This window comes from Diabrotica virgifera, chromosome 4, assembly GCF_917563875.1.
Source record: "Diabrotica virgifera virgifera chromosome 4, PGI_DIABVI_V3a".
In the NCBI taxonomy this organism is placed as follows: domain Eukaryota; kingdom Metazoa; phylum Arthropoda; class Insecta; order Coleoptera; family Chrysomelidae; genus Diabrotica; species Diabrotica virgifera.
This window is the reverse complement of record NC_065446.1, coordinates 143013372-143023387: the sequence shown is the minus strand read 5'-3', so window position 1 is coordinate 143023387 and position 10016 is coordinate 143013372.

The following is a 10016-nucleotide window of genomic DNA, read 5'->3' as shown; positions in this document are numbered from 1 at the left end:
CAACATTGATATTTGTAAATAAATAATTAATTATTTCATACCTATGGTGTCACCTGGTGGTCAAAAACCCAGAACGCAAGTGTTGACAACTATAATTCCTACCTCTGGTGTGGATCTATTTCGTTAATTAGAAAACAGATGGACTTTTGGCATTGTATTGTTTGCATTGTTTGTAGTACCTTCACGGTGTTGTCTTATTGTATTTATTGTCTTTCTGTTATTGTCTTACTAAGGGATGAAGGAATTCTCGCGGAACGTGTTTTCCATAATTTCCCATTATCTTAGTAATGTTGGAAATAGTAGGGTATTTTAGTATAAAGTATAAATAGGAATAGTACTGTAGTACTGTGTCATGTGAGAATGCCGTAGATGGGGTGTTCTGCGGGTATTCTAGGTTGTTGTAGATGCTTGGCAACGTCGTAGAACTTTGACACTTTTGGTAGAACGAAGGAAAGTGGAAAGTGGAAAGTATGGTCTTTTATTTTGTGTACGGCGCTCGGCTTGTGTTCTCTTCACCAGTTGGTGGTTTTAAAGGCCGTAGCATATCTAGAAGGGTGGTGAATGTGGTTGGACCAAACCCTTCATCAATTTTTTTTGGATCAAAAGAGACTAATTATAGACAAACCTCGAGATAATCTGAATTGCGGCATTATTTTGAGTAAGTGTCCTTTAATTACGTTTCGCCATGATTTGACCATGTGATCGTGGTACCTTTTTGTAATACCGGCTATTTATTTTAGGTTTTTTATTTTGGGGGAAAACAGATTTCCCGTATACTTTTATCTCTCATGAGAGATTTTTGCAAACATATTGCATATTTTGCTGTAGTACCGTATTGGAGATTTTGTGAATGGTATCTAGTTTCCCGGATTCGCTTGCATGTGGTTCCATTAAGGTTCTGGATGAACCATGCGACGTAGATGGACCTTTCCAGTGGAACGGGTTAATTGGTAACTTATTCAGTTATTTCTATAGGATTTTTAGGAGTCCCGTGGGAGCGTAATGACCTTAGTTGGGGACAATTATTGGAGAAGTGTAAATAACTATTTTAATTTATATTGCTTATTGACCTGGGAGGTAAGTCTTTAACGTTTTTTTTTTGATTTGTGAAAAAATACAGTAAAACATTTATTTCAATATGACAAGCTAAATATCATGAGCAAGCCATTCTGAATTTTTTGCCGCGTAAATATCTGTTGTAGTCGACTACAAAAACGATAGACCTGACTATTAGGGTGGGTCGAAAAAAATCGATATTTTTTTTCGGATCGTAATACCGCGGAAAAGTTGCTAAATGGTATGACTAAAAAGGGGAAAAAATATTAAAATTATCGGATGTTATCTTCCGTTCGCGCATAAGCTCTAAAGTTTTGAAAAAAATAATTTTTTTTTGAAAATTTGTAATAATTTTTTTTTACGATATTTAATATGTAATAGTGAAAAATTTCATCTACGACACACTAATAAAGTAATATAAAAATACCGGTATTGCACTTCAACATCTTCCGTTCGCGCATGGACATCCAAATATAGCCAAAATACAAGAAAATCGGATTTTTGTCCTATTTTTTTTCATGTATAGTTACAGATATCAATAATGTAATACCTAATATCTGATTATACATTGTATAATCAGATATTAGGTATTACATTATTGATATCTGTTATACATGTTCTGATAGTTAAAGAAAAAAATTCAGACGTAATTAGGCTTGGTTTTTCGATCGCGCACAGCGATACAAAACTTACTGTCAGCGCCACTAGCGGGTCAACGACCCACGCCGCGTCACGTGATACCCCCTCTCCGCTGCAGGCAGCCATTACACTGGTCCGCCGCGCAATTTTGTGTGCCAGTCTGCTGTTGTCTCTTGAGTGCGGTGGATGTGTTGCGTAGTGTGTGTTCCAAATTTCATATTTTGGTGTAGTTTTTTGAACAATTGTGCAATGAATGATGGCATTATCAAAGACAGTGATCACTAGACAAGAATTCCAGTGTCCGTTTTTCGGTACACCAAGAGACTTGCCGCCTAACAAGCTCCCTATAGGAGAGGACGTTCTTCGATGTATATCGAATGAGAGGTATAATTTAGCAGTTAAAGTAAACAACAAAAGAGTTAGTTTTGGACAAGTAGCCAATACAGTAGCTGGCAAAATAGTGTGTTTGTACAATAGAGCATCAATTCCCACCGTAAGTGATAAGAGAGTAGTACAACTGTTGACTGCACTGCATGACAAGTATTATAGTTTAAGAAAATCTCATACTCGAGACAAAAACAAGGAAGTCTTTAAGAGAAACCTTGATGATTTTAAGAAAAAATGCTGTTTGCTTTTTGACATTGCGGCATGCAAATGCCCCATTGCCCTTGAATGTACCTGTCATAAAACATCGGATCAATGCCAGTGTATCTGCTCAATAACTTGTACTTGTGAAAAGCTTAAAAAAATACCTTTACTTGAGCTGAAATTTATCTATTCACTACGCACTCACGGCATTGGCAAAATTGGAGGTGTGGACTTAAATGAAACAAAGAAACGTGCCAAATCTTTACAGAGGAAATCTCGTTCCAGCTGTCCAAAACCAAAAGTAGATGTCCAAGTTTCCGAAACTGAACAACGTGATGAATCCTTGACCTCCAGTGCCGATTGCAGTGACAGTGACCAAGAATTCATACCTGAATCTCCAAAAAAGAAATCCGGTTGGCAAATGAGGATTAACCTTAAATCTACTGCATTAACTAGTGATCGTTACGGTGTTTCCGATCGTGCTACAGCAGCAATAGCCTCAAGTGTTTTGCAGGACGTTGGCGTGGTAACTAATAGCGACAATTCACAAGTAGTTGACAAGTGTAAAATAAGAAGAGAAAAACACAATGTTAGGGCTGATTTGTCCAGTTCTATAACAGAAAATAAGCTAATTGGGCTATATTTTGATGGCCGTAAAGACGACACTATTGTGGTACAAGAGGCACATTCAAAACGATTTAAAAGAGTGGTAAAGGAGGAACATTACGTGCTTATACAAGAACCTGGTAATATATTTCTGGGTCACGTGACCCCGAATTCAGGAAGTTCAGAGGATATTGCGACCTCTATTATATCCTATTTGACAAGCAATGACATTTCTTTGGACGAATTAGTCGTTATTGGCTGTGATGGCACCAATGTTAACACCGGATTGAAAAACGGTATAATACGCCGTATTGAAACACACTTAGGTAAGCCTCTGCAATGGGCAGTTTGTCTTCTTCATTTTAATGAACTACCCTTCCGCCATTTATTTCAGTATTTAGATGGTAAGTCGACCGGGCCAAATTCTTTGAAAGGACCGATTGGTGGGAAATTGATCAAATGTGAAACACTTCCAGTAGTGCAGTTTGAAAGTATTGATTGCCAAATCCCTGAGATAGACAAAAAAACTCTTAGTAAGGATCAGAAGTATTTGCTGGAAATATCAGAAGCGATTAAATCAGGTGAATGCCCAAAAGATTTATCAATCAGGGATCCAGGACCTTTGTCTCACTCAAGGTGGCTAACAACAGCGAACCGTGCTTTAAGACTCTACATTAGTCAAGAAAATCCAACTGCTGAGTTCCAGGAAATAGTAATATTCATTCTGAAGTCATATATGCCGATGTGGTTTTGTATTAAGAAGACCAAACTTTTTACTGATGGCCCTAAGCTCGTGCACCAATGTATTGAAACCTCAAGATATCTTAAAGATGAACTCAAAGCTGTAATTGACCCAGTTATAGAGAGAAATGGGTTCTTTGCGCATCCAGAACATGTTATGATTACTATGACTCAAGATCCCAGAAAACATATAAGAGAACTGGGCCTCCGCCGCATCATTAAGGCAAGAGAAAGAGACCAAAAGAGGAAAACAATTCGAACGTACGTGGCACCTAAGCTAAACTTTTCCGCAACAGACTACACGGAATTAAATTATTGGACAAACTGTGAATTTTCTTCGCCGCCTCTATTGAAAGATGTCACTGATGATGAACTGAAAACCTACATCAAAACAGAAGAAGTACCGAAGTGGGAAATCCTATCACAGAAGATGCCAGTCCATACTCAAGCAGTGGAGAGAAGCGTCAAGTTGGTGAGCGAGGCTTCTGCTAAGGTTTGCGGATCTGCAGCTCGAGACGGGTACATAAGAACGACACTTAAGTCAAGGTCCACGATGCCAGCCTTTGATAACAAAAGACAGTTCAAACTACCAGACATGTAATCTATTCGTAAGTGAAATATGTACTTTGTATTTATTGGATAATACATCAATAATATGTTGAAGCTTGTATATATTTATTTTTCCTAAGTCCACATTTTTGAGGTTTTCAACACTTTTTTGCTATTTTTACAGCCCATGCGCGAACGGAAGATGTTAAAACTCATTACCAGTATTTTTATATTAATTCATTAGTGTGTCGTAGATGACATTTTTCCCTATTACATATTAAATATCGTAATAAAAAAAATTATTAAAAATTTCCAAAAAAATTTAATTTTTTCAAAATTTAATCAAACTTTAGAGCTCATGCGCGAACGGAAGATAACATCCGATAATTTTAATATTTTTTCCCCTATTTAGTCATACCATTTAGCAACTTTTCCGCGGTATTACGATCCGAAAAAAAAATATCGATTTTTTTCGACCCACCCTACTGACTATCTCACATTTCTATGTAAAAAGTATCATAACATCGGCAGGTATATAGGTAATCGTTTGTAAAACGTTAGTTATGCTTGTAAAAAAAGGGTGATTAGTTATATTTTGTTCAATTTATATAAGTTTTCTTTTTAAGTTTTAATTTGAAATAGCCGTAACTTGCTCAGATAATACATAAACAGGGTAATAAAGCGAGCTATGTGTATAAATTTATTTTGACAATCCGAAATATAATTTGAATATGTGTAATGGGAAATGAAAGGTCTATCTCGAATTTATTATTTATGATTTTAAATACAAAATTACTGACTCAGGTCTATTTGATTGATTTTTTTTTAATTATTCATTTACTGGTTATTTGATTTAACTGATTGCGTTATATAATTACTTGGCATAGGAGAGTCAATCATATATTTTCTTAGTCAATCAATTATTTTTTTTTTCTTCTTTAGGTAATAATATATTTAATTATTGTGGTATATTGTTATTTTATTTATTTTGATGTATTTGTGTTTAATAGCGTGACGTTTATAGCTTATGATCATTTAGGTATATTCTTCTTCTTGTCGGTTCAGAAGGAAGATCACTGTTGCCTAGAGGTTGTACCGTCGAGGAATCGACTGGCGCCCGTACTTTATGGTTTTCTTGAGGTCGTCTTAAGGCCCACGACCCATCCCGCTGAGTGACAAGATAATAGCTGGCCGGTCACACCCCTTGTTACCCCATACTGTGCGTTAGCTGAGGAGTGAAGGTAGCAACTTTTATTATTTAATTCGCAGTTACTTCTATATACATCAAATTCTCCTATAACAGTGTTAGTTACCATACTACTCCGAAATGGCTTGGCCGATTTTTATAAAATTTTACACGTTTATCCTGTAGGACGTTGAAGAGGTTTTAATATATTTTTTATACCCATAAGTTATAAGAGGGTTGTCCCCCTGACATTTTTTTATTTTTTTTGGACAAAATTATCGACCTTAATTTTATATGATGTAGAATTAAGAAATACATACAACCTTTAATTTTTACTCTTCTATTTCCAGCCCCTATTTGTTAATAGCCATCTATATATTTACATCTATAAAATTCTCCTGTCACAGTGTTAGTTTCCGTACTCCTCCGAGACCGCTTGACCGATTTTTATGAAATTATATATGTATATTCGGTAGGTCTTAGAATCGGTCGTAATCTATTTTTCATATCCCTGAGTGATAAGGGGAGTTCCCCCTAACATTTTGTGATGTTAGGTGGGGTTGTGTGTACATAACGTACTAAGACTACGAGTACATACAAATTAAAAAAAAAATGTGATCAAAATCGATCCACAAGTTCCAGCGATATTAATCGCAGGATATGTTTGCACAATCAGTTTCATTTTTTGAGTGCACGTATTTTAGTAGTTACCCTCCACTGACCAAGAATTAATTCCGTTCGGACGCCATTTTTAAAGCTTTATTAACCACCCTGTTGAGGTTCAAAGTTTACTTAAACTTTTACACATAACCTATATATCTTCAACTTCAAAATGGCTATAGTTAGATTGCTTAATTGTTATAAACAAAGTAGCCGTCAATTAAATAAAAAAGTGGCTAACTTTGACCGTAATTAACCTAGGCGAAAAGTTTTTCTTTGAAAATTCGTATAAAATTACCAGTTTTTCAAATTCCATTGTAGTTTTTGCCTACAGTCAATATTAACAAAGTTATTCAAATTGTTTATACGCCAAAAATGACTATATTTTAGTAAAATATTCTCTGAGTGATAAAAATGACTTTTAATAATTTTTTTAAAGGTGTTGAAAATATGACTGTTCTTGTTTCATGTTGTTTTCACAGAATTGCTGTATCAATATTATTTTCTGAACAATAATATTGCAAAAAAAGCTCTTTGGGATAAACAAATTGAATAAAATTTAAAATAGTTGACGCATCGTCTTAAAAATTTTTATACATTGTACGGACTATTTGACTCAACTTTTCGTGCAATATGAAAGTCCTAAATTCATTTTCGCAAAAGTTATAGCAATTTTTTTATTTTCGAAATTTTAGTTTTATTTTGCAATATCCGAAGCAAAAAATAATCGAACTAAAATTCAAAAAACGCTATTTTAAACCTTGTCTCATCTATTAAAAGAAAAATATTATAAATAAGACATTTAATTACCCTATTTTCACCTGTAGCGATTTAAAGGAAAAAACTCTCATTTTTGACCCTTATTTGTTAATCACTAAATTTTTCGTCCAAACTGTGACGGGGATTTTTGTATTTATAATGTATTAGGTATATATTACCCAAAAAACCCATTTGCAACCTGGCTGCTCAAGTGCCCCGAACATGGTATATTTTTGCCTTATTTCCCTGGTGTATCTGCCGTCTGCAGTCGTTGTCGGAATCGTACCATAAGAAAATGGGAAGGTATTGAGAAAAACTGGAGGAGTACGAAAAATATAATAAGGAACGTTAAGAGTGTAAAACTCTTAATTTACCGAGTTCTCCCCCAACTCCTCCTCAAACACGACGCTCAAAATGGTGTAACTTTTTACTGAACGATATGTGGACCATATAGAACAATTTGGTGTTGAAGGATAACTTTCACTTTGGATGTCTGGGTTATGCCTTTTTTTGGATCGACTGTATCATAGTAACAGCAAAAACAGGACAAAAATAACGGCTGATGACAGAAAATACTAAAGTAGAAAATAATAGTAAAATTTTCGTCTTAGTGATCCCATAGTAAATCACAAGGAAAAAACCAGGGAAAAAATCTCATGATACGATTCTGACATGTTAAGTATTTGGTCTTACATTTAGTTAACTCTCAAAAATGACACCAAATTCTGATTTTATATGTTTGTTATTTTAAAATTTATTCATATCCTCGATATGTTATTTACTTACTAATCGCGGTATTTTCTTTCTATTGATTTCATCTTTTAATATGGGTAACCACATCCTACTGCATTCTGACGAGGAATTTGAGATACAATTGGTTTCATTTAACATAATTAGAGCCGCCTTTTGATTTTTTTCTTTTTACCATCTGTTTCTTTCAGAACTAATCTTGAATCTTTAAATAGAACTCTATGTTCATTATCACATGCGTGTTTACATATTTGAGATCTATCAAATTCTCTACTTTTGAAATAAGATTGATGTTCACTTATTCTAAAATTTAATGGTCTTGAGTTCGTGTTTATTGTTTTGCATGTTGTTGAAATGTTGAATTCGTTTCACACCGTTTTTTATTTTATTCGTATTATTTCTTTTGAATGTTATAGGATCCCCTTCTAAGTTTTTCTGTTCCATTCGGTCCTTTCTTGAAAATTCCTTATTTATAAACGACAGATGATTGAAATATGAATTAATAATACTAGTATCCTGTTTTATTAGTCCTGTCGCCAGTGGGGGTACAACGGCCTACTTAATTCAGATGGATTTACCCAAGTTTTTCTTTATGTATTTTGACTCGTAGAACACGAATTTTTTAGGTAACAGTCGATCCGGATGTCGATAAGATTGTTATAAACAAAGAACTTGAGGAATCACATAACAGCGATTTTTCGCAAAACAAAACATTTTTTTGTCTTTTTTGGGTCATTCTAAGCAAAAAATGTTTTTACAAGTTTTTTCGTAGGATGCATACTTTTCGACATAAACGCGGTTGAACTTTCAAAAAATCGAAAAATTGCAATTTTTGAACCCGAATAACTTTTGATTAAAAAACAAAATAGCAATTCTGCTTACGGCATTTGAAAGTAAAATTCTATCGGTTTTGATTACTTTCATTGCTAAAAATTAATTTTTTTTTGTTAAACAAAGCTATAAACACATAGTGATTGAATGATGTTTTAAATGCATTTCTCATTTGAAATCGAACGAGTTGACGCGCATACAGACAATTTCTACGTAGATTACTTACATTAAAACGCATGCATTGGGCACGGGAAACACTATGTGTTTATGGCTTTGTTTAACAAATAAAAACTTAACCTTTAGCAATGCAAATAACCAAAACCGATAGAACTTGACTTGAACTTTCAAATGCAGTAAAAATAATTGCCATTTTATTTTTTAATCAAAAGTTATTCGGGATCAAAAATTACACTTTTTCGATTTTTTGAAAGTTCAACCGCGTTTATCTCGAAAATTATGCATATCACCCAAAGAATCACTTTACTTCAAATTTCGGGAAAACATTCAATTTTTCTACTAAAATTACATAAGTTAGTATTGAGTGATAATATAACAAAATTATTTTAATTCAATAAATAACTAACACAGAATATAAACCATAACAATATGCAATAAATGTATCAATAAATATGATATTAAGAAATTTTCATATTTTCCTAATAAACAAGAATCGTAAAATTCCTACAAAAATTTGTCTTGTGAGTAGTAATATAACAAGATTATTTTTATGTAATAAACAACTCACACAAAACATAAATCAAAACAATATACAACTGATGTAACAGTTTTTAGGTTATATCAACAGTATTTTAACCCAAGAAGTTTTTAGTAACACATTCCTAATTGCAGATTGTGACGGGCAGTTATTAATACTATAATTTTCATATTAATTTTCATTAATACGCATCAAGAATTCCCTACTTTGTCTACACTCGTAGTCAAACTAGGTGATCTATAAATGTTAAAGGTGCTATTGCTTGCGATTATTTGATTGGCCCACATTTTTTTGACGGGGGAGGTTTTTACACGACGGTGCTCCAGTTCTTCCAAAATTGATTTTTTTATGTGGGTCTATATAAAAAAACCTTGTATACCAGAAGCATCCAACAACGCCTGATGATATGAAAAATAGAATAAGAGGAGCTTTTAATAATACTAACTTACAAAAGTTTTACGAACTGTGGCTCGGTCATTTGAATATCGGTTACAAAATTGCATAGACATTGAGCGTGGACATTTTCAACATATACTTTAGACTTATATCCTTAACATCACATTAATCGGTACATTCATTAAATATTGTTATGGTTTATACATTTTGTTAGAAATTCATTGAATGCAAATATTTGTTATATTATTACACAATACTTATTTGTTAAGTTATTTCTACTTATTAAAAATTGAATGTATTTCCGGCAAATGAAGAAAACTAAAAATATCTCAGAAACTAAGAAATTTAGGTATAGGAGATGCTATATAAAAATTAAAGAGTATCATAAATACAACATTCTTCAAAAATAAAATATAGGGTGATCTATTGAAAAAAATTGAGAAAATCGTAATTTTGTTTTGTAGTTTAAAAGTGCTTATAACATTGAATATTATACTAAAAAATTGTTGGCTTAGAATACTGTTGATATAACAATCTAAA